A 25,923-nucleotide genomic window follows, 5' to 3' on the forward strand; every position below is an offset into this window, starting at 1 on the left:
GAAATGCCTAAGGTCAGACAGAGGAGGTGAGTTCACATCAAAAGAATTTTAAATATTTGCAATGAAAAAGGTATCAAAAGGAAAACATCAGCACCATAGAATGGTATTGCTGAAAGGAGGAATAGGTCAGTGATTGATGGAGAACCTTAATGATGGAGAACCTTAATGATGGTCACTCACCTAATGTTAAACATTTCAAAGTTTTTGGTTGTAAATGCTATATTCTTAAAGATACTAGAAATGGCAAGTTTGATGCAAAGAGTTATGAAGGCATATTCTTTGGATACTCCACTAGAAGCAAAGCATATAAGTGTTTCAACACTAGCACTAACAAGATTGTGGAGAATGTAAATATAAATTTTGATGAGCATGCAGAAGTTCAAGTTGATGAGTCCAAGCAACTAGAGGGTTATAGATCCTTTGTATACTTCTATGAAGGAATGATTGTTGAAGACAATGCTACAAATCAAGTTGGGAATTAGCAACAAATTTTAGTATTTGTCGAGTCTCAGCCTATGAATGTTGAGTTGCATTTAAAAGCTGAGCTATAGAATGTAGAAAATGCACATTCTAGTTCTGAAAATAGTACACATGAGAGGAATGATGAATTACCAGATGAAGAAGAACAAAATGACTCTAAAGTTAAAGAATCAAACATGGAAAGAAGGACTGAACAAATATTAGCCAAGTATGTGAGAAGACATCACCCTGAAGATCAAATCATTGGTGACAAGGATGCCAAACCTATGACAAGAAATAGGCTGAGGAATGAAGCATGTCTACTGAGCAAGGTTGAACCTAAAATAGTAAAAGATGCACTACAAGATTATGACTAGTATAAATCCATGGAAGAAGAGATAGATCAAATTGAGAAGAATAAAACATGGTCTCTAGTTCCTAGACCAGCTAATAAGAATGTGATTGGTACCAAATCAATGTTTAGAAACAAACTTGATGAGAATAGTGAGCTAACAAGAAACAAAGCCAAACTAGTTTGCAAAGGCTATGGACTTGATTATGGGGAAAAATTTGCCTTTATTGCAAGAATGGAAGGAGTGAGAACATTACTTGCATATGCTGCATACAAAGGTTTCAAAGTCTACCAAATGGATGTGAAGTTTTCTTTTCTGAATGGAATACTAGAAGAAGAAGTCTACATAGAACAACTTGAGGGATTTTTTGATGAGAAGAACAAGGAAATGGTTTGCAAATTGCACAAAGTACTTTATGGATTGAAGCAAGTGCTTAGAGCATGGTATGAGAGATTGCACAAATATCCTGTGAAAATAGGATTTGAAAGAACAGATGAGAACAACAAGTTGTACATCAAAGCTGAAAAAGGTAAAGACATTTTGATATCAGAAATCTTTATTGATGACATAATATTTGGAGGAAAATATGTTTTATGAAAAGATTTTGATAATCAAATGAAGCATGAATTTGAGATGTCAATGTTTGGAGAAATCAAATTCTTTGTTGGATTACAAGTACATCAATTGAAGTATGGCATATTTGTGACTCAATCCAAGTACATCAAGGAGATACTCAAAACATTTGGGTTAGAAGACTCAAAACCAGTCAGCACACCAATGGCAACTAGACATAAGCTATCTAAGAATGATGAGTTTGCTAAAGTAAATCAGACATTGTATAGGTCAATGATTGGAAAGCTACAATATGTTGTACATAGTAGACTAGACATTGCAGTAAAGAGAATACTAAGATACCTAAAAGGAACTAATGACTTTGGTTTATACCATAAGAGGAATGAGAAGTTTGAACTGAGAGCCTAAACTGGTGCAGATTGGGGAGGTAAAATTGATGATAGAAAAAGCACTAGTGAAGGAGCACTTTTCTTAGGAAAAATGTTGATTACATGGACTAGCAAAAAGCAAAGCTACACCTCACAGTCCACTACTGAAGCTCAATATGTGGCAGCTGCTATAAATTGTACAAATATTGTATGGATCAAACATTTTCTGCAAGGTATGAAGTAAGAGGTAACTGAGCTTGTGATACTTTATTGTGATAATACAAGTGCTATCAACATATCAAAGAACCCTTTAATGCATGCCAAAACCAAGCATATTGCAATCAAGTATCACTATGTAAGAGAGTTGGTGGAAGACAAACAAGTGAAGATGGAATATTTTAGCTCAAAGGAATAGATTGCTGACATCTTCACAAAAGCACTACCTAAAAAACATTTTGAGTATCTTAGAGGTGAGTTAGGGGTGATACCCCTAGCCAAGGCTATTTGAAGCAAAATCAAGTATGCCCTACATCAAATGAGCTGAATGTTGAAGATCTCACACATTGATGCAGAGGATGTTTACTTTAGGATTCAAGCTTGAAGTAGTAGAAGTGCTAAAATTAAAAATCAGTCACAAGCAAGGTGACAAAGGGAGACATTGAATGAACCTATAAAAGCTACACTTGCATATTAAAGATGCTAATATGTCATTGGAATTGTTGTCAAAGAGGGAGAAGTAGACAACTAATCAACATCTGTTGAAGATAGAGTTAGAATCAAAAAAGAGGGAGAAGATGTTTGAAACTGATCAAATGAAGATAGAGGGAGAAATTGACAGAAATAATCAGAGGTTGATCCAAACAACAGAGGATGAGCAATACAGAGGGAGAAAGATAAAGAACAAGGATACAGTAGAAAAGAGGGAGAAGTAGAAATGAAGCATTCAGAATAGTAAAGATATTGAGATACAGTTTACTTTTTGGCATTTGACTTACTATTCTATCCTAGTAAGCTTTTGGTTGAATAGTTAAGCTTGATGGTTGATCAGTTTGGTTTGCTATCAATGCCAAAGAGGGAGATTGTTGGAAATCTAATTGAAAAGCCCATTGTTGAAAATCAAATAGGAAGATTGTTGTAAAAGAATTTTTTCAATCATTGTTTTGTCATTGATGTCAAACTTGCTATTTGTAAGAATGGCATTTGCTTATAAGATCCAAGTACTATCACTTAGTTGATTGATGAAGAGGATTTGATCAACAAGATGTAACAAGAATACCTAAGGGAAAGGTTGAGTTATGATGTTTTAATGAAGTGCAAGGATCAGTTAAGACAAATGGTTAAATGATGTATTGATAACATACTCAAAGATATAGAGGTTGGTCACACTTAGAAACATTAGAGGAAGAAGTTGTAACAAGGTTGAATGTAAAGCTTAAACTGAGATCTTTAGTGGGTGTCGAGCAAGTTAATTGAAGCCAAGTGAATTCTTAGTTGGAGCTAAGTAACAAGGAATTCTAGTGTGTGTCGAGTGATCTTCAAGTGCTGAGTGAAGATCAAGTGCTGAGCATCAAAAAATTCTTAGTTGGTGCTAAGTGATCTTCAAGTGTCAAGCATCAGAAAAAACTTAGTTGATGTCGAGTAACACAATTTGAGCCGAGCACCAGTATTTTAATGGTTTCGAGCTACTACATTATTAGAAATGACAAATATTAGCCAAATCTAAGCTAACATAGTGGTTACATTGAATTTTGTGAACAAGTTGGAAGATAAGGATGATGAGTTGGTGGCACAGAATCCTATGTAAGCCATTTTTGGGCAAATTCTAAAGGATTATTCAAGATGTTTCTAGAGGAAATAGAATATGGGTTAGATGCAATGAATCCTACCTAATCCATATGAATTGAAATTAAAGAATGGAAGAATTGAGCAGGAAAAGGAACTCCAAGACTTCTATTTAAGGAGTCATAGACCAAGAAGCAAAGAGTTGTTGATATTGTTGCTGCTAAAGAGCCAAATCTACGAAGTGGTTAGAAGGGTGTCAAGGAGGTGACATCAAGGAGAAGGAAGAGAACATAGGCTCTACTTCTATGAGTGGTCATAAAGAGATGATTTCACTAGTACATTGAGTATGGAGACTCAAGGAGACAAAGCTTGAAAGGAGGGCAAGCTATCAAAGTTGCAAAGATTGAAGGCCAGGCAAGGGTATGAGCTAAGAAGTGATCTGATATCTACAAGATAAGTTGTATGTCGTAGTTAGGTCAAGATTTTCTAATACTCTCTAGCAATTATATTAGATCTAAAAAAATTCTTTGGACTTAGGTTGGTTTAATAGCCATTTTTAAATCCTTTAATAGGGTGGCATTCCAAGTGAATGTTCTAAAGTCCTTTAACTAGGCCCACTTCTAACAGAGTGGATAAATCCTCTAACAAGGTCACATGTAATAGTGTGTTGTAAACTTTTAATAGGGTAGGCCTTTCATAGGGCATCACTTCAAAAGAGTGAGAATTGAGTAGCATGTTATTGGTTGTTTTTCCCAAATTGGGTTTCCACGTAAATCACTATGTCATGTGTTGATTTCTTATGTGTTATGCTTGCATGTTGATTCATAGTAACTTGCTAGTTAGATAAGTTAAATCTTGGATGAATGAATGGTTGAATGGGCTTACTATACTTAGTGAAAAGTTTGAATAGGACATTTGAAACTTGAATAACTGATTCACCCCCCTCCCTCTAAGTTATTCTAAAGCATTCCTAACACCCTCTTGGGTTGTTCCCCCTTCTAGGCCTTGACAAGTTAAATATTATTGGTTTCATGTTTGTCTAAACTTTCATAGTTGGTTTTGGTCACATTGGTAAGTAGTGATGATTGGAGACTCGTTAGATATCGAGATTTCTTGAGTAAGTCTTCTATTATGATCATTAGATTGATTGCTTGTTGATGTTGTTTGAATCCATGTTTATTACTTCAAAAAAAAGATTGGTTTTTATTTATCCTTGTTCCAAGGATCTTCGGGTGGGGCATTATAGGGGGCTATTCATAGCAAGGGTTCTTTTATATTTGGGTCATGTAGATATACCTAATATACATCAAATCTTGGCCCACTTTCTCTAGGATCCTAAGTCTTTGAAATATGTTGGGTCCAAAGAGTGTTGTCGTTCCATCATTTAGTTTATCCTTAAACTCTTTCATTTGCAAATTCCACTTTTTAAGAAAAGAAAAAAACTATTAGATTCATAAATGAACTGAATCTACCTTTTAATTTACTTGAATAAATTTATCAAAGGAAACATGGTCAAGAAATGAATTCAAAATATGATACCCTATGCATATGATCAGCCCAAATATATGCAAACATTCATCATTAAGTTTTTCATAAAAAAGATTATTCCGAATGGAATTAGTAGTTATTGCAAGGGATTGCACAGGAGGTTAGTTCATTTGATTATAAGATTTTATAGTAAAAGAAAGGATCAATATTGAAAGTACCTGGAAGTTGGGCTACTCTTAGGGGAAGACCATCTTTATTGTTCCTATACATCTAACACAGGTACACCTAGGAATATCCTCATCACCTCCCACATGAAATGAATCAAATAATATAAAATACCCCCTAATAAATAATAGTTCAAGTGAAATAAATACATGAAAAATGAGAGAGAAAAAGAGGAATCTACTTACCAATAGGTATTGGCACCACATATATCATCATGCTACATGTTTCCAAATTTGCAATTCGCATTGCCTCTTCAATTATGTTCCATGTAGCAAGCAGCGTAGTGAACATAGGATCAATGGTACGTAGGATCTGAAAAATAAGATTGCTAGAGCACAATAAAACAATATTTTTAGAGTTATTAAAAAAATTATTGTTCAAGCAAAACATAAGTGTAGGATAGAACATGTGATGTACTTGAACCACCTAAAGTATCATATTTTGGGGCATCACCCTTGTACGTCCTTAGCATCCTCTATAAAAATAATGCATATGCATTTTGTTTAATGACATAAATAAAAGAGTATACTATAAAAAAATGTTATTGAACTTTTTTTATAATTAAAAACTACATTAATACTTACTATGTATGTACAAACCAAGTGCATCAACTCATCCTCCTATTGTATTTTAGGAGTCCGAGGTAGATTTGATGCCAATTTCTTTAACCTTATTGCTAAATCACAAAGCACCTTTTGCACTACAGGCACAAGATCAGCATCTGAGGCAAAATCAATAATGAATTCATCATGCAGCTCCTTGTGGACTACTTTTTCCTTTCCCTTTTCTTGATCAGCACTCATTTGTGCGAGCAATATTATTAGTGCTATATTTAAAATTAGTCCAAACTAGTAGTGAAGAATAAAACATAATTATAAATATGCATTAACATATTTCTTGTATCTAATTTGTACAACAACAATGAGTTTTGCATGTTAGGAAGAAGAAGTCCTATGAGAACCATCATCATTGTGTGTATCTTGTGGTTGTTGGTCCATATTATAGCCTTGTATTTCAAAAAAAAATAATTGAGACATGTTAGAACACGTGTTATTATTCAAAGTTAGCAAAACAAATACAAAAATTTAATGGTATGTCAAATTCATTGATAGGAGTTTATTTTAAATGTACATAGTATGTACTACCTCACCCATGATAGTGGATTTTTTGTATCTATGTGATTCAAATCATAATTAATACTTCACCTCTACATATTGATTTTATCATACATACAAATACATGATTTCCCTTGTGTGCCTCAAATATGCAATTGGGTCACTTCTTAGTTGATGCAGGTCATGTATTATTTATAAAACCTACAATATTCCTTGATGTTTTTGGTCTTCTGTCAATGTATATAGCTACTATTTTACTTTGTTTACTAACTTTTTATTGTATATAATTTTCCACAAGTTCATACCTACACATACTTTTTTAATATCTAACAACTATTGTAATCATAGCAAGGTCCAACATACCCCATCAATTCAACAACTGTGTTGTAAGAAACCTTTATGCCATCCATAGAAAATTGGCCCAAACCATGTAACGAGGATGGTGCTATGTGATATATCCTCTCTCCAACACATAAGTTGTTGTTTATTGGAGGAAGTGCATTAGGGACCCATTATTTTTGTAGATGTTTGTACCTAAAGGGTACATTTGAGTTGCTTTCACTTTCATCATCATAAGAACATGACCCTCTTTGAGAAAGGAAAAATTCCATGTGCTTATTGAATTTCTTTCTGATATTTTAACCTTGAGTCAATCTCCTTGATTTAGACATACTAAATGTCTCACTTTCTTCTTCCATTCCTACATTTTCCTCACTCAAGGAAGACAAGTCTAACAAATACCTATTTTTTGGTACCTATACTCCATGAAATAAGAAAGATATGCAGCAATGAGAGAGATTTTTTACAAATGGTGAAATACATTAATCTCTATGGGGTGTATTGACTTATACCTAATGATTCATGAGACTGTGTGGGATGCTTGTGAAAGAGCTTTGGCTTTCTGCAATAGTTAATCAGTTGCCTTATGTTAGCTAAAAAATTCATGATACATATACTCAAAATTACATCAAATATTAGCATCACGTATGAATTATAAACAGAAAAAGGTACATGACAAGCTAATTAAATTAATCATTGATCTATCAAGAACTAAATATTGAATAGCACAAGCATTGATCACATAACTATATATTGAACATTATTATCATTGATAATCAAGCCCCTCTCCAATATTAGCTAATCAACCCCTCCTCCCTATTATTGATATTATTCTTCATCCATCACATCGTTAGTATCATCATCATCATTGACATCGTCCCCACCACTATTATGGTTGTTTTCATTGTCGTCATCGTCATCATCAAAAACAACAAAAATATCATCGTCATCATCATCATCATCATCCTCATCATTATCATGATTAGAATCATCATCATGATCGATAGAGACATCATTTTCATCAGGAGCATTATCGACTAACCCTCAATTGTGATCCACTTCTTCCTCTTCCTTGGTATCTTCTTCTTCCATTGCATTAGTGGTATTCCTCTTGGATCATGTCTAACAATAAATGATCAACCCATTTTATGTGGAACCTATGAGTAAAATATCTAGTCACATTGGCTTGGAAGAACATAGGGCTTATCCCCAACTAGCTCAAACAACCTTGTATTAATCATTGGAAATCTATTCTCATGTTCAATAACAGTTCTATCAAGATTATTTTGATTGAGTTGTAGTTTGTACCATTTGATGATGAAGAGAACTAATTTGAAGGAATTAAAGTCATAGTCAAGTATATCAACCAAAATGCCATAGTATTGATTTTGAGATTCTTGAGGATGTGAGTCATTTCTAGATGAAATATTGGTCACTTGGAAGACCATAGTTATTCTAGAATCACAAGTTCTCTTTGTGTCATCAAAGTCTTTGATGCAAAATTTATAACCATTGAATAACATAGCCTTGTGGTGTTTCACCGATGATAATGTCAAACATGTAAGTACTTGGAGATCTCTCAAACCATATGCTAAATCTATTTCCTTTTGTGTAACATTGGGAGCTCCATTACAACAAGCTTGTTTTACCAATGAAGACATGGATTCCCATTTTAATCTATGACCAAAATGTTGAAACCATTCAATCCATATTGTCATCCACTCTTGATTGTTTGCATAAACAAATGTATTGCATCCCACTCTTTAGTAGCTAAACAAAAGTAAATAGATGACTTACAACAGATTTATTTTGAAGATTAAGAGTTAATTAACTATAATAACATCTCATAATTTATTACCTCTCACTTTCCTAAATCTATTGTTCCCCACCAAGTACTCCCCTTTGAATTTTTTAATGGAGTCGAATCCTAAATGCAATCTATATGGGTCTTTGCTGCAAGATTGGGAAGATATTGAGTAATGTATACCATCATCTAGTATACCATATATCCCTTAATCATAGAACCCTCAGGAAATTCTCTTTGTTGAACCAAACCCTTCAAAAAATTCATGTGTATCTCAACCATCCACATTGACCTAGGTTGTACAAGTCCACACAATTAAATATCCTCAACTTGGTGTATAAGGTAGTGTTCTTATGCATTAAAAAAAGTTGAAGGTAAACACTTTTGCATTTGACAAATTAGTAAATGAATTCTTTTCTTCCAATATTTTATATCTTCTTTATGGATTTATTTAGATGACAACCACCTATAAGGGATTCAAGACACAAAAATATATAAATACGAGACTTTACAATATATTATTTGTTTGATATATTGAAAAAATATCACTACTTACCTCATATATTTTCCAAGATTATATATTGCTTGTTTGATATTATTGTCGAAGTTGTTTGGGAGCTATAGGGGTAGCACATATTGCAACAATTGTCAATTGATCATTTCATTCTTTTCTAATGTAATACAATGAAAATTGAATGCAGTTTCACAAATATATTGTAAATACAAAAGACTATGACTTACCTTGATGAAGGTATGTCAATCATGTTTTTTATCCCTGGCCCCAATTCACTTTTCTTTGATATGAGATTGCTTATATTTGCAGCAATTCCTATAGGAAATCAAATTTTTCGTATGATTTATTTCATAGCATTTGCTTCGTTAATAACCAATTAGGAAGGGAACTTGCATTAATCTGGTCTCCATTTCTATTTGATTCAATGATATTTTTCATTGCATGATTGGAATCATGAATTTCACTACAAATATTGACAATTGTTTCTTTGCCACACCTTCCATCCAATATTTTCTACAGTGTTTGTGTTACATTCTTTCCAATATGCATAGTATCAAACAAATGCACAATTTATAGCTTCTTGTAGTAGGGAAGCCTACTAAATTCTCTAGGATAACATTTTAGTCCCTTTAGAAGGTGGTCAATGATTCCTTGACAACCTTCATGATCATCAATTACATAATTAGCCAACAAAATACAATCAAAATATATAACTTTCAAACATAAACCATTAGATGGAGCAATACTACCTTGAATTCTATTATATTCCAATAGCCATAGATGAGGTATCATTCTTCTTAGCTTTGATGTATTCTCTTCTTTCTCATTGAAAATATTTTTTTTGGCACTTCAAAATTTATTATTTTTTTTGGAGGAAGTGTCTATTCTCATCAAACGCCTACTTTCTTAAACTTTTAGAATGACAAGATTTCATCTTTGGACCACACAATGGACATGAAAATTTTCCCTTTGTTTGAAGCCTACAAGATAACAATACAATTCGATTAAAAATGTTCATTTTGTAATTAGTATTATCACGTGCAACTAGATTTCAGCATAACATACCATAGAAATCTGTCAACCCTAGGCATCATGGATTGTGCACACAAGCATTGCAAGGACTTGAAATTATTTTTTTCCAATTGGTTTAGAGATATCATACATAGTGAAACCATTCCATAACACTAGTAACTTGTCAATAAGAGGCGCAATATATACATTCGTATCTTTCACTTGGTACTTAACCAGTTAAATGAACAACATCAGCTAATTATTGTGGCCATTTCACTCCAAGACTTATAATTACATGTAGATAACAATAAATTAATAAAATACTTGGAACAATCATTTTCTATATAATGTTCTCCCTCTTTATTGACATCCATAGAGGAAGGTTATTGTTGATAACAAAAACAAGCAATACTAAGTAAATAGATATCATATGTCCAAATGGATTGACACCATTTATTGCCAAAGAAAGCCTGAGATTTCAAGGTTCTTCTTTAAAGTGTGACCACTTTTCCTCTAGGTCCATAAATTTTGAACCATCTATAGGCATTTGAATAATGTCATCTTGACTTTTATTGTGTGCATGGTAATCCATAAATTGTGCCAAGCTACTGCACTTGAATAATCATTTAAGACATGGAATAATGGGGATGTAATGAAGAACCTTGCAAGGCACCTTTTTTGTCACTTTATCATCTCGATATCTTCTTGTATGGCATTCAGGGAATTTTGTTGCATTTTCATGTTCTTTATGATAAATTACATGATCTTTAGGATAAGCACCTATTGCTTGATTCTCTACTCTGATATGTTCCATAGTGGCACATAAATTCTTGATGAAAGCAAGGGAGAACATTTTATGGTGGTAACAAATAGCCACCTATCAATCTATGGTAAAAAATATAAGTCATTAGTATAAAAAATCTTAATGGTACATATTTCACCTTTTATAGACTATAATGACGTATATCACAAACCTTAGCATATGTGACATTGTTATGTTGTATAAACCATTCATAACCTTCAAATTCACCAACAATAATATAATACAGAGATCGAGACTCGATTGGGATCCTTTGTAAAGGGTTGTGTTTGTCTTCTCAAGTAGAGGTATATCATGGATAACCTCAATGTCATCCTCATCATCATCAACACTAGCACCAACACCGATACCAAATGCATCATGAATGAATGGATTCATACCATCATCTTCAAATGTGTTTTTTGGCACATGATCATCATCTTACATGGGATCATCAACTTCTCCTTCAATACTCACACCTCCATGTTCCTCTATATTCACACCTCCATGTTCCTCTAAGATGTGTTGGTCCATATCACATACTACCCTAGAGATATTGACCCATATAAAAATGATGATAATCAAACCCTTGTTTTGTGGTTCATATGTATATTAATTGTGAAAACAATATAACAAAAAACTTACCAATTGATGATAATCAAACCCCCCTTCAGTGTGACCATTCTCCCTATAATTTCTCTTAGTTGTTTTTATTTTGATTCTTCTTGTTTTTAAGTTGTTACAACTCTTGCAAGGACAATAAAATTTATCATCACCTTCTCTTTGAAAGTTAGTCAACAATCTAGCCATTGTCTCCCTATTTTGATTAAATTACCTTGTACTATCTGACATGATCTTTCTTCATAGGAATAACTTATTCTTGTACCCTTATTGAGTTGGTTGTACATAATTTTTATATTTGTACATATCATTTTGAAAGAAAAATTTGGTTTAATTAATTTGTATATCTGCAAAAGTATTGGACATGTTGTACTTAATGTTTATATCTACAAATATGATTTTGAAAGAAAAATTTGGTGTAATTAATGTGTATATCAACAAAAATATTGGACATGTTGTACTTAATTTTTATATCTACAAATATGGTTTTGAAAGAAAAATTTGGTTTAATTTAATGTGTATATCTGCAAAAATATTGGACGTGTTGTACTTAATGTTTATATCTACACATATGGTTTTAAAAGAAAAATTTGGTGTATTTATGCCTCTTCATTTTGATTTTGTTCAAGAGAAGCCCGTCAATGGTAATAGAAAACAAGAATGTATTTTCTAAGAGTTTATAATTGTTCAAAAAAATTAATGTTTTACAAGAAAATGCACCTGAAGAACTATTAGCTCAGAAGAAAGAACATGGTGTTGAAATAGTACAGAAAGTGCTTGACATGAGAGGTTCGCAAGTGAGGGTGTTGACCAATCTTAAAAACTTGAATGCTAAAATGAAAACTATCGAGGATCAAACAACTATGCCAGAGTTACAACACAATGTGAAGTTGATTTTAGATATGGTAGAGGCAGATATTCAAGAGTTTGATCAAAATTTAAAGCATGAGAGAGAGTCTGTGGTAATATACTAGAAGGAGAAAGACTAGCATTAGAAAGAGACTACATGACAGAAATAATAGCTATAAAACATAAAGGATATTATGGGAGCACTATGACATTGGAATCACTTGCAAGTGTCTTTGAGAATTTGCAATCCAAATATTAGGACTACAAGTTGTGTAACTTTCTATGTTAGGGAGGTGATCTCACCTGGTTCATCCTCATGACTTTGAATTCCTCAATCATGATCTTGGGTGCTCAAATTAATGTCCAAGACATTTGTGCCTTAGGTCTCTATTTGATCATCATTTGAAAGGGCGTCAATGTTGATGAAAAAATGTCTCTCAATATGTTGTTATTTACTTTCACTACAGGAAGCATCCATCTCTTTCTTACTTGGACATAAAGGTGAGTACCCTGAACTTGAACTTCTTGTTATCTTTAATTTAGTCACAACTTGTGAAGCCATCTTTCCTTTTGAGCTTTGCTTCTTTTGAGGTGGCTCCTTTTACTCTATCTCCTTCCTTTTCATTCCTCTTGTTTGTAATTCCTTGGCACTCCTCCATTATTTTTCTTGTTTTGTCCTTCTTGTTTTCCTGAACATTCAAGGAGTTGTTCACATGATTCCTCATTTAGTTCTTCTACATCTTTCATTAGTTCATATTTCAATGGAATTCCTTTTATCTTCAACTTAGCCATCTATTTGGTTTATCCATGTGTGAGTGAATGGTGTTAAACATGAATCATTATTGTGTCAAAACTTCATCTTTGTTTGACCAATCTATATTAGGAATTACATTCTTGCTTGTTGTGTCATGATCACATTGGAAATAGCTTTCGTCCTCTTCAAACAGCTCTAGAATAAGTTATAACTTATTTACTATCAAATCACTTGATCTTTATGTGTCTTTACCTTATAGTAAAAAATTGTTTTAATCGAATGATCTTCAATGTGAGCTATTTCAATATGACAATTAAACCTAATCAGGGGATGGTATCAATTGATAATCAAAAGAAACCAAGGTATCCTAAAACACTCAAAATGGGAACATTCACAAAAATTAACAAGGTAATAGGATTTCATATTGCAACCACTAAAATGAAGAAAATGGCATCAAAAAAATCCTAATATACAAAAATACCAAATAGAAAATAAAAACACTCAAAACTACCATATACATTTAGAACTTGCCATGTCTGTATAAGGACCTTGCTACATAATAAAATGATCTAGTGTATATGGTATACCTTGGTCTATTCTAGACACAAGATTATCATATTATTAGTGGAGCCTAGATCTGAAAAGTTATCATAAAGTAATCATTATGATTAGATTGAAATAGAGGGCTTCCTTAGAATAATCATTCCATAGAAATTAGTGAATCTTAAAATAATAAACAAAAAAGTTTGAAATATAACCTAGAAATAGAACTTCATAATATCATCATAAAATAAAAGTAGATGGCTAGAGAAAATTCATTAAAAAAAAGGAAAGTTTATAATGTAACTAGGAATTAGAATTTTACATAAACATAGATGACTAGAGAAATATAGCATTAAACCAAAGTAGCACCAAAGAGCATATAATTATAAATCTCCATGTAAGTTTACCATAAGATTTTTGCTCAATTGTATATTGAATAGGTGAGAAAAGAAAATAATAGAAATGATTAGCTTATTCACATAAAAAAAATTATGACACTAAAGAAAATTCTATGCTAAGTTCTAACCAAACCATTTTATATTTATACATTCCATATCATACTAGTTATATGTTATGTCACATTTTATTTAGAAAAAATCATACAATAATCCCCTAAATATCAATTGATGTCATCCCCTGATGCTACATTTTCAAAAGACATGGGAGAAGTTACTACCAAATTTAGTACTTCATAACATTCTAGATCATATAGTGATTCCCAAATTAACAGTGGCAATGGATACTTGGTGTCCTCATAGGGAGACTATGCCAATACATGCATGGTTACATCCTTAGCTTCCATTGTTGGCCCAGCATATGGATCCTTTATATCCAACCATTTTTTATAAGTTGGGCAATACACTTCATGCCTGGCATGCAAGTGATGCATCTGCATATGCAATTTTATCACCTTCAAAAACTTTATTTGATCCTGCTAGCTAGGAACAACTGATTGTTCATTTTATTATACCTAAGTTGATGATAGTTCTATATGAATTTGTAATCAACCCAGCTAATCATGTAATGCCCTACCAAGGAACCCAAAAGAAATTAACCAAAAGTCTCACTAAGTTTTTCTAACATTTTTTGTTGAAAGATAATAACTTAACAACAACAGATATAAAATAGCGAAAGAAATAGCATACACATAAACACATACCATTAAATAGATTACAATTCCTAAAGGTCCTGTGACATTGAATCATATTTAAGTTTAATTAATACTAAAACTAATATATAACACATCCACATTAAAGAATAACTATTGCATGCACCCTAAAAAGGTCACCTTGACTATGTGCCCTGGTTTCATAATTTATCTCAAGCTTGAATTAATATTTACATCACCATTTCCTTTGATCAAATTTAATTATTTGAACTATTTAATTAATCATTATTATTTTAGATCAATTTTCTTGATTAAATTGGAGTTAATTTATTTAATTAATTTTAAATAATCGGTTGGATCATCTTGATTTTTTTATTATTTAATTAAAGAAATTTTCTCCCTTTTAATTAAATAAAACCCCTCCTCACTTAATTTTATGTGCAACAATTATTATTTTAAAAGAAATAATTAAATAAATGTCACACACTTTATTTAATAAGAAAAGGGATTATTTTACATTTAAATTAAATAAAAATACCCCTAATCTTATAATTTTTATGGAGTTGTACACTCCACATCTCTTAATTAAATGCTAATTGCACATTCTCTTATGTGGGTCACACCTTTTCATTTAATTTTCGTTCTCCCTCCAATTTGATAATGCCTCTTGGCTTTGGTATATAAGGAGACCTCCTTCCTTCATTTTGGAGAAGGTGATTTTATTATCACCATTATTTAGAGATTTCATGTGATTTCCTTGAGGACTTGGAGCATTCTTATGAGAAGATCATGACTTCTTATGCTACCGTTATGATAGACATTTTTTGAAGCTTTCTTGGAGACTTGGAGATATGGACCAAAAATGTGTGTGAAAAATGTGGACAAATATGCAAACACACTTCTATGAATCCTTATACTTTAAATCCTTCAAAATAACACCATGAAAGTGCAAGATCTCAAGAATCGACTCATGGCTTCCTATCATCAATGTGCAAAGACCTTCAAAGGTTTGTAGTGGTGGCTCTCATATAAACATTAGCCTTGGTCTTCACAAGTACATCCAATGAATAGAAGATTCAAATGATCATGAACATGCAAGATATCTCCAAGTATCCAAGAAAGCTTAAAAAAATGTCTATCATAACGGTAGCATAAGAAGTCATGATCTTCTCATAAGAATGCTCCAAGTCCTCAAGGAAATCACATGAAAGCTCCAAATAAAAGTGATCATAAAATTGCCTCCTCCAAAATGAAGGAAGGAGATCTCCATATATACCAAATCCAAGAGGCATTCCCAAATTGGAGGGAAAATTAAAATTGATCATGAACATGCAAGATATCTCCAAGTCTCCAAGAAAGCTTCAAAAAATGTCTATCATAATGGTAGCATAAGAAGTCATGATCTTCTGATAAGAATGCTCTAGGTCCTCAAGGAAATCATATGAAAGCTCCAAATAATGGTGATCATAAAATTTTCTCCTCCAAAATGAAGGAAGGAGGTCTCCTTATATACCAAATCCAAGAGGAATTTCCAAATTGGAGGGAAAATAAAAATTGGTGGTGTTTGTTGTTGGATTTTCCAAAAATTTGGTGAGGTGATTTCAAATTAGCATGTCAAAGAATCTTGTTTGCTATGTTTGGGTAAGGTGAAGAGGCTAGAGGAGTATGCTATGTTCCCTTTTAGACACATCAAAAACTTGGAACCCTTGAATCCAAACCAAGTCCCCATATGGTACAACTTTGTGAGTCTTCCATAATTAGAGAGGGTTAAATCATAGTGGGCATTCCCTTTATTAGGTCAACCACGTGGACCAAACCTCAAGTGGTAATAGCCATTTTTGACATGGTAGTAGCAACCACTGTATAAATTTTCATGTAGGGAAAATCCTCATGGATGTAGTCTTTTGTTAGGTTGTCAGATCTCCTCATCATCTCTGATTGATTAAATTCTTGGAATATGTCAAAACCCTAGTGTGCTAGATTGGATTTCGCCCACTCTAGATTGCAAAAGCTACAAAGTTGACCATTACGAAGAACTTTAGTGTTGCCAAATTTTCTTTTCTAGGACTATGTATGTGATTGAAAAAAATTTTGAGAACATACACAGTAGTGGTTCTAGGGATTAGATTCATACTATGACACTATTATTGTCCATGTGCAAGGTTGTTCTGTCCCTTGTCCATTGCTTGTAGACATTTTTCTTGAAATCCATAATTGTTGTTCTATGTGCCTGATTATTATTTATAAATTTGAAATTGATCTTAGTTGGTTAAAAAAGGGCAATTCATCATTCATCATTTGGACTCTAGGGTAACTATGTTTTTGTCATTCCTAAGTTGATTTGACCATTGTGGACCTAATCTTGAGCATCTAAACTTGTTGTCACATTGGATCCTTGCATCATAGCTATATTTAAGTTAGTAAGTCTTGTCTTATCTTGTCACCAACATCAAAACTTGCAAAGTTAGAGATTTCCCTAGTGGAGAAAGTTTTCTTTGGGATTCTTTGATTTCATCCTTGGATTGTGGGTATTCACTTGTCTAAACATATCAATTGATCTCATTTTATTATAGAACATTATAACTCTTGGATAATTCCACAATTGTGAGACCAACAGTGGCATATTGTGTTAACCAATCATGAGAACTCTATTGATTGATTGAGTTAACAAGAGTGATAGACAATTACATTATTACACCTTATTAATTGGACAAGTGATTACTTTACTACCCAAGAGTGATACCAACACTTGTTGGAGTCTTCCTATTTACTAGTGTTTTCCCTCTCATGCTAGTTATGACTAGGTTTCAAGTAAGTCATAGTAAGTCAATTACGCTTAGTTCCAACTTGTCAAAAATGTAAAGGAAAAGGGAAAAATGGAAATTGAGTTTACTCCTCCTAGCAATCTTAGTAAATTGAACATACCTAGGCTCTCTTTACTTTTTGAGCAAGACATGTTATTCACTAGAAGCAAAGATAAAAGGATGAATGACATGATAAATGATAGATTATTGAGGCAACATGGGGTTGAAATTTTGGGATCTCGCATAACTCATGAAGATATTGATGGAACTACCTCAACAAATGATTTTTTTGGAGGAAATCAGCACTACTCTCCATTTCTTGCTCCTCCTAGATTATCACCTAAATCTTCTCACCCAATGGATGATAAAATTAGACAAGATGAATTGGAAAAGATAGCATACTTGAAGAAGAAAGAGAAACAAGTAGCACAACAAATCAATGAAATTTTGGCTAGGTCTCAAGAATTTCTCAGTAAAACTCCAAGAACCCCTAATGGTCAATTTAGTAAAATGAGTATGTATACGAAAGCCCAAGCTAAAAAAATGGCTAAAGATATGGCTCAATAAATGGTTAACGATATTCTTTCTCATAGAGGCAATATTTCTCCACCTCCTATATCTCCTAGAGGTGACAAGGAGAGACATCTTCTACAAGAAAAACAAGCATACATGGATGCATTCATACAACGTGAGGCAGAAAAGAGAGCTCATGAAATAGCACACCAGAAACTTTTGCTTGGTGGTGGTAATGGTTCTCCACCTCCTTCTCCTCCTCTAAGAGTTACTAGACATATGTCACCTTCACAATCTTCTAAGGGAAATAGGAGACAACCATCTCCTCCTCCTATATATCAACAAAGGAAAATGTCTCCTCCAAGGAATTCACAACAACACCCTCAATTTACTACATGTGGTTTTGGTGTGGATTATGATTTATTAGAGCAAGACCCAGAATTTCACAAGTACATGGATCAATACATTCAGATTAATAAGGATAAATAATTCATGTATTTAATCAAAAAAGGTATTCAAGTACCTTATGATTTTGATGTGAATAAGAATATCAAGAGACAAAATCCTTCATTTCAAGAACAAACTGAGAAAAATATGAAGATGTTAATAGATAAAATTACACCTAAGAATCCATTTTCTCTACAGAGTGTTTGTCCTCTATCTTTTGAGAGGAGCATTCTAGAGGTTGAATTCCCTAAGAAAATAGAATTTCCTCATTATGATAAGTATGATGGGAATGGAGACCCTAGTGATCATGTGAGATAGTTTAATTTTTTGATCTTGGAATTTGCACATAAAGATGCTTATCTTATGAGATTTTTCCCTAGGAGTTTAAAGGGTCAAGCTATGGAATGTTTTACTAATATTACTCCCTCACTTAAGAATTTTGAGGACCTTATTCAAAACTTTATTCAACACTTCTCTTACAATGTTCAAAAACCAATTTCTATGTTGGATTTATGCAACCTCAAACAAGATCAAGGAGAACCCTTTGTTACCTTTTTGCAAAGATGGAGAAAGTTATGTTCTCATTACTCTAGAGAAATTCTAGAAAAAGAGAAAATTGATATACTTGTGAGTAATTTGGTTCCTGAATTGAGAAATAAAATTGGCAAATGGGGATTTGAGACTTTTCATAATATGGTAGAAACAACTTTTCGCATTGAAGACGTTTTGAAGAATCAAGGAATTATCAAGCACAATAGAAACAAGAATAATAACAGCAATGGAAATAAAAATAGGAATACTTATTATAAAGGGAATCAATGTGTGGTTAATGATGGTATAGTTAATGCACCTAAGTCTGATGACCAAGCATTTTACAAGTTATCAAATAGTGTTCATGCTATGAAACTTCAAGCATCTTCTCAGCAAAATAATAGAGATAATTCTAGATACAATTATAGAAATCCTCAAGAGAGAAGAAATTTTACAAAGATTGGTAGACCTTATGAGGATGTTTTGGAAGAGTTGGTTGATGGAAAGCTATTAACTTTGATTGAGAATTGGAAACCACCTCTTATGAAGGGTCTGCACTAGGATGATAATGCCTATTGTAAATATCATTAGAGCAAAAGTAGTCATACTAGAAAAAAGTGTCAAGGGTTAAAACACAATATTCAAAATTTGATTGATAATGGAAAGTTAGTAATTGATGGCACCATTCATGCTACTAATAATGATCATCAAGCTTATAAGGATCCATTACCTAAGCATAAAAAGGGTGAATCATCTAAGAATGGGAAAGCTCAAGTGAATTATACTTATTCTAATCAAAATTATGGATATTCTAATGCAGACAATATTATCAACATGGTTAAAATTAAGGAAAATGATAAGGATTCGAATCTTCCACAAAGTCTTTCCTTACATATTGAAGTCATGATTCATAGAACTCTTGTTAGATGTGTGTTGATAGATGGGGGTGTCGAGTTGAATATTTGTCCTTTCAACATACTTGAAAAGTTGGGATATTCAGAACAAGATATTGATACCAGACAAAAGGTTACTATTAGAGCTTATGATGGTAGTGAAAGACAATCTAAAGGATTGGTTGTTTTACCTATTTGAATTGAGTTACTTGAAAGAGATATTCTATTTCATGTGGTTGATACTAGTACCCTTGCTTATAACATTTTATTGGGTAGACCTTGGATACATGAAATTAAAGTCATTCCTTCCACATATCATCGATGTGTTACATTTTCACATAATGAAATTGAGATGTGTATTTCAAGAGTTAATACTTTGGCTATCAATAATATTTTAGCAGAATCACATATGCCTTTGGATAGAGTTTCAAATGAGATAGTTGAAGAATCTATAGAATGTGTGACAAAATCTAAGGCACTTAATAGTGAAATGTAGGAATGTGAGGTTGTTTCTTTGGTTGTTGAACCTTTACTTCCTATGGAAGAAGTGGAAGAAGAAAGTGTTGTTAGAGATTGGATTTACAAAGAAGAAAATGATGATAGACCCATCTTTGATGTTTATGATGATGATGATGAGGAAGTTTATATACTTGATCAACAAAATATATGTGATGATTTGATCCCTTTTACTAATCTTCTTCGTGGAGATGGACATGGTTCAGTTAATGAAGCTTCTTCTTCAAAAATAAAAAATGATTCAGATATACAAAATAATGATGAAAGAGCATATTCAAATAAGTATGAATTGGATTTACCTTTAGAGCCTTCTACAGTTGATTTGGGTATTGATGTGATTCATGCTTATGATTCTCAACCTAGTACAATTAATGAGATTTCAAACTCACATATTTCTCATGAGCTAGATTCTCCAGTTATTAGACAACTTTATGATTCAAGAGAAATTGAGAGGAACTTGATAGACTATGATTCTATAGTTGCCAGCAAGGATGTTATTCATATTTACAATATTGAGCCTTTAGAGGATGAGATTCCATTAGTGCAAGTTACTCTTAACGGATTAGTGACAAATGAAGATTACAGAGTTATGAGATTACAAGAACTTGAGTTACTTGATGAGAAGAGAAAAATTGCTTTTGATCACATGAGATTTTATCAAAAAAGATTATATAAGACTTATGACAAGAAAGTTTCCCTTAGAGAGTTTTCAATGAGAGATTTTTTTTTGCATGAAAATCCTAAGAATTGGAAAAATAGAGCTCAAAAAGGAAAATTTGAGCCTAATTGGTTGGGTCCTTTTATTATTATAGCTACTTTTGGATCAGGTGCCTATTTGTTGTCTACACCTAAGAGATATCAACTCCCTGATCCTATCGATGTGCTTCATTTGAAAAAAGTTCTATCCCTAATGTTTGTTCTTGCTGGGGGCATCTGTACCTAATTATGGGTCTTGAAAAAATACAAAAAAAGCGATATATTCCAAAAATACAAAAAAAATTATAAAAGAAAAAAGAAAAGAAATGGTATTTTTCAATATCAACAATGGTGTTCCTTAAATATCTTAAACACCAAAACAGGTTTTCTTAACACTACCCTGAGAGTCTTGTCTTGATTATCATGCTTTAGTTTATACTTAATGTTGAGCTATGATTTGATCTTTCTTTGTATGATGATTGTTCATTGCTATATATACATGTTTACTGTACTATATCTGTATTTTTTTTATATTCTCTCCCTAGTCATTTTTGCACTAGGGGCATGTGGTTTATTTTTTTTATTTTTTTTATTAGTGATTTGATTAGTATTGATGAGTGTCTCTATGGTTTTCTCCAGGATGCATAGCTAGAGAACTATGGACCATGAGACAAATTTTTGGTTGATTTCTTGCTTGTGTAGTTTTGATCTCAAGACTCAGTGTATTTCTCAACACTACTGGATCCCATTTATATCATCATAGTTTCCTTGGTGACTAGTGATGATTGTGGGAAGCTTCCAATCACATTCATATCCTCAAATTACTTTGGTGATTAGTGATGATTGTGTGATCTTTCTAATAGAGTTACATTCATATCTTCATGGTTCCGACCAGTGAAGGTTGTGTAGCTCGACTTGATGATTAAAACTAGGATATTAATCTTGGTCGAAATGAGTAATTACATAGAATGGATAGAAGCGTCATATGGACATGAACATGCATTTTATCCCCTTGTCTTTTTGGAGGTTTTGATTTGTTTGTTTACCTTTTGGAGATCTCCTTCACCATTTCTTTGCTATCCATTTTGATCACAATTGTTCTTTTTAGTACATGTCACTCGTTCGTGATCTCAATCAAAATGTCATATCTTGCATAGTTGATGGTTTTTGAGGCATTTTCCCTCTTCTTCTTTCCATCTTCTTGTCTTTCATATGCCCCCCTTCTTTCTTTTTATTTGGGGCATTCTTTTCTCTCTTAATGATTTAACCTCGGTTTCTTGATCTATATCTTGCTTATCTTTCATCATGGAACTTTTTCTAATTTGATCATATCTATCTTGTTCTTGCTTAGCCTTTCCTTCATTTTGATTTTGATCCCGAATGGGCAAGAACACTCTATTGAGCTTCATTAATTGCAAAGTTGATTCAAAATTTCCTCATCTTTTTCTCCCTAGCTTGGGGCAGATGATTATTGTACCTGGGGCAAGTCAATGCATGATTTTTCATTTTAGGGTGTTGATATTTGTCTTTTTCCTTTATATATATATCATGAATTTTATAGTTGCTATAAACTCTTCTGGAAGACCTACAATTATAAGACCCATAGCGGCATATTGTGTTCCAGGCACTTTAAGACCCCAGATGGCATGTTGAGGGAACAAGAGTTGGATGCTTAATCTTTATATATTTTTGACATAAATCAATCTTCATACGCACTTTATTTTATAGTTCTTTGACTTAATGTGCTTTCCTTGTATGTGGACACACATTAGTCAAAGAGGGGCAAATGGATGCACCCTAAAATGGTCACCTTGACTATGTGTCCTGGTTTCATAATTTATCTCAAGCTTGAATTGATATTTACATCACCATTTCCTTTGATCAAATTTAATTATTTGAATTATTTAATTAATCATTATTATTTTACATCAATTTCCTTGATTAAAATGGAGTTAATTTATTGAATTAATTTTAAATAAATGGTTGGATCATCTTTATTTTTGTATTATTTAATTAAAGGAATTTGCTCCCTTTTAATTAAATAAAACCCCTACCTCACTTAATTTTATGCGCAATAATTATTATTTTAAAAGAAATAATTAAATAAATGTCACACATTTATTTTATAAGAAAAGGGATTAGTTTACATTTAAATTAAATAAAAACACCCCTCATCTTATAATTTTTATGGAGTTTTACACTCAACATCTCTTAATTAAATACTAATTGCACATTCTCTTATGTGGGTCACACCTTTTCATTTAATTTTCATTTTCCCTCCAATTTGGGAATGCCTCTTGGCTTTGGTATATAAGGAGACCTCCTTCCTTCATTTTGGAGAAGGAAATTCTATTATCACCATTATATGGAGCTTTCATGTGATTTCCTTGAGGACTTGGAGCATTCTTATGAGAAGATCATGACTTCTTATGCTACCATTATGATCGACATTTTTTAAAGCTTTCTTGGAGACTTGGAGATATCTTGCATGTTCATGATCATTTGAATCTTCCATTCATTAGATGTACTTGTGAAGACCAAGGCTAATGTTCATATGAGAGCCACCACTACAAACCTTTGAAGGTCTTTGCACATTGATGATAGGAAGTCATGAGTCGATTCTTGAGATCTTGCACTTTCATGGTGTTATTTTGAAGGATTTCAAGTATAAGGTTTCATAGAAGTGTGTTTGTATATTTGTCCATATTTTTCACACACAACTGCAAGTATGAAATCCATTTAAATAATATACAATTATAGGATGTCGCATGGTAATAAACAGAATGCACAATCATCCACTATACAAGTCACAAGGTATGAGAGGCTGAAGGAATATACATCATAAAGTAGATTACATCATCTCTTAAGATCCATGAAATAAAATACAATACTATACAATACAACCATCCATCATAGTATACAAGAAAAGAATGAAAGGAAAATGCAAAACATGGAACTCCAGCCACGACATTGAACTTTTGGATCTCAATGGTATAAGAAAATGCACTACCACCCAACCTCATGGAACCTAAATGGACCACTCCCACTATGCTGAGGAGATAAACTTAAGTCCCAAATGGATAATAAACTCAAAAGTCAAAACCAACATCTAGGTTCAAGGAATCACCTGAAAGCAAACTATCTCAAGGGTACCAAGACACAAGTATCAACTAAACCCAGAGGCAACACAGACACATAGGAAATCTACTATACAAGTGGGTGTCATTGCATGAGCCAAATATAAGGTTTCCTTAGCATCCACTACAAACTCCAAACCCCCTAGTATCTCTATGCAGCATTAGTATCCTTTCGTATAGACAAGGCATACTAACAAGTCAGCTCTAAGGATACCTTGGTAGTCTTTTAATACTCTGGACCCCTTAGTGACTTTTTGTGGTACCAATATCTTATTAATTCATTTTAAACCAATTTAATGAAATGTTATCACTTATTAACATAACCTACAATGGGTTACCTGCCAGCCTCTTTAGGGCTTCAGCCTCCATTACAACCCACTTCCCAATATGGCACAAAGATAACCTACCTTGAGCTCAGCAAAAACAAAAGATCTCAGATGACCATAAACCTCACATCAATTCTTTAAACAAGCAACTAGAAAGATATTGAAAAATTACTTATCATAATCATAGATTCCACCAATACGATCATCCTAGCAAGACTGATCCAAAAATAAAGTACACATAAACCAAATCCACATCATAACATGACATCACCAAGAACAATTCATTTAATCACCTTAGTTTTATACAAGCAACTGGGAAAAAATCAAGGATAATTGATTGAAGACTCAAAGGTTATATCAGAAAAGTCACACCATCACTTCAGTTCTACACAAGAGAATTAAAAGCAATAAAAAAAATTTAATCAACTTAGCATAGAGCACACATGACACATCACCATGGTTGGGTATAAAATATTATAATCAAAACATCATCATGACATCACAGCACAAAACTCCCAAGTCTCTAGTAAACATCTTGACTAGTTAAAGAACTAAGTCAAACCCAAACCCAACATCAATAAACCACATGTCGCATACAATATATACAATAGTAACTTTCTCAAAACATAAGGTTTTGAAAAAACAAAGGTTTAATTTCCATTATAGGTTTTCAAGCTTTTATTTTTATTTCCAAATATTATAGTTCATAATGTTTTTTATCTAATTAGGGTTTTCAATTTCCATTTTTCTAGTTGCTAGATTCACTATGGTTTCCGAGTTCACTAGAATTACAGATGATTCAACAATTCATATAAAGTTGTTTAAACATTGTTTCATAGTTCAATTTGTTATCAAAACATAAGAGTTCAGAAGACATACAGATAACAATTTTCGTCTTTTCTTAAGTATGTTAATTAATAAGGTTTTTGAATAAGAAAATTTTCCTCGTAATGATTTGCAAAAGTTTCCATTTCATTTTCAAGCACAAGATTCAACCATACAAGTAGGTTCAAGTTTTCTCATATACAAAGTGTCACAATAATTAAGGTTTTTCGAGTTTTCAAAGGATGTAGTAAATTTCCTTTAATAGTAGAATTCATTTTCATAACTACATCATCAAGTAAAATCCGAGTTTACTTTAAAATATTTATTTCACCAATTACCATTTTCAAAATTACTTTTCAAATAAATTTATAATAATTCCATAATTACATATTATCATTATAATTGTATTAACCATTATTAAATTATTAATACTAATAATTATTTAATTAATAATAAAATAATATATTATTTATTAATAATAATAATTACTAAATTAATAATTAAAATAGCATTAATTTAATAATAATAGC

Source organism: Cupressus sempervirens, chromosome 2 (assembly GCF_028749045.1).
Source record: "Cupressus sempervirens isolate cs-2001-9-10 chromosome 2, ASM2874904v1, whole genome shotgun sequence".
Classification (NCBI taxonomy): Eukaryota; Viridiplantae; Streptophyta; class Pinopsida; order Cupressales; family Cupressaceae; genus Cupressus; species Cupressus sempervirens.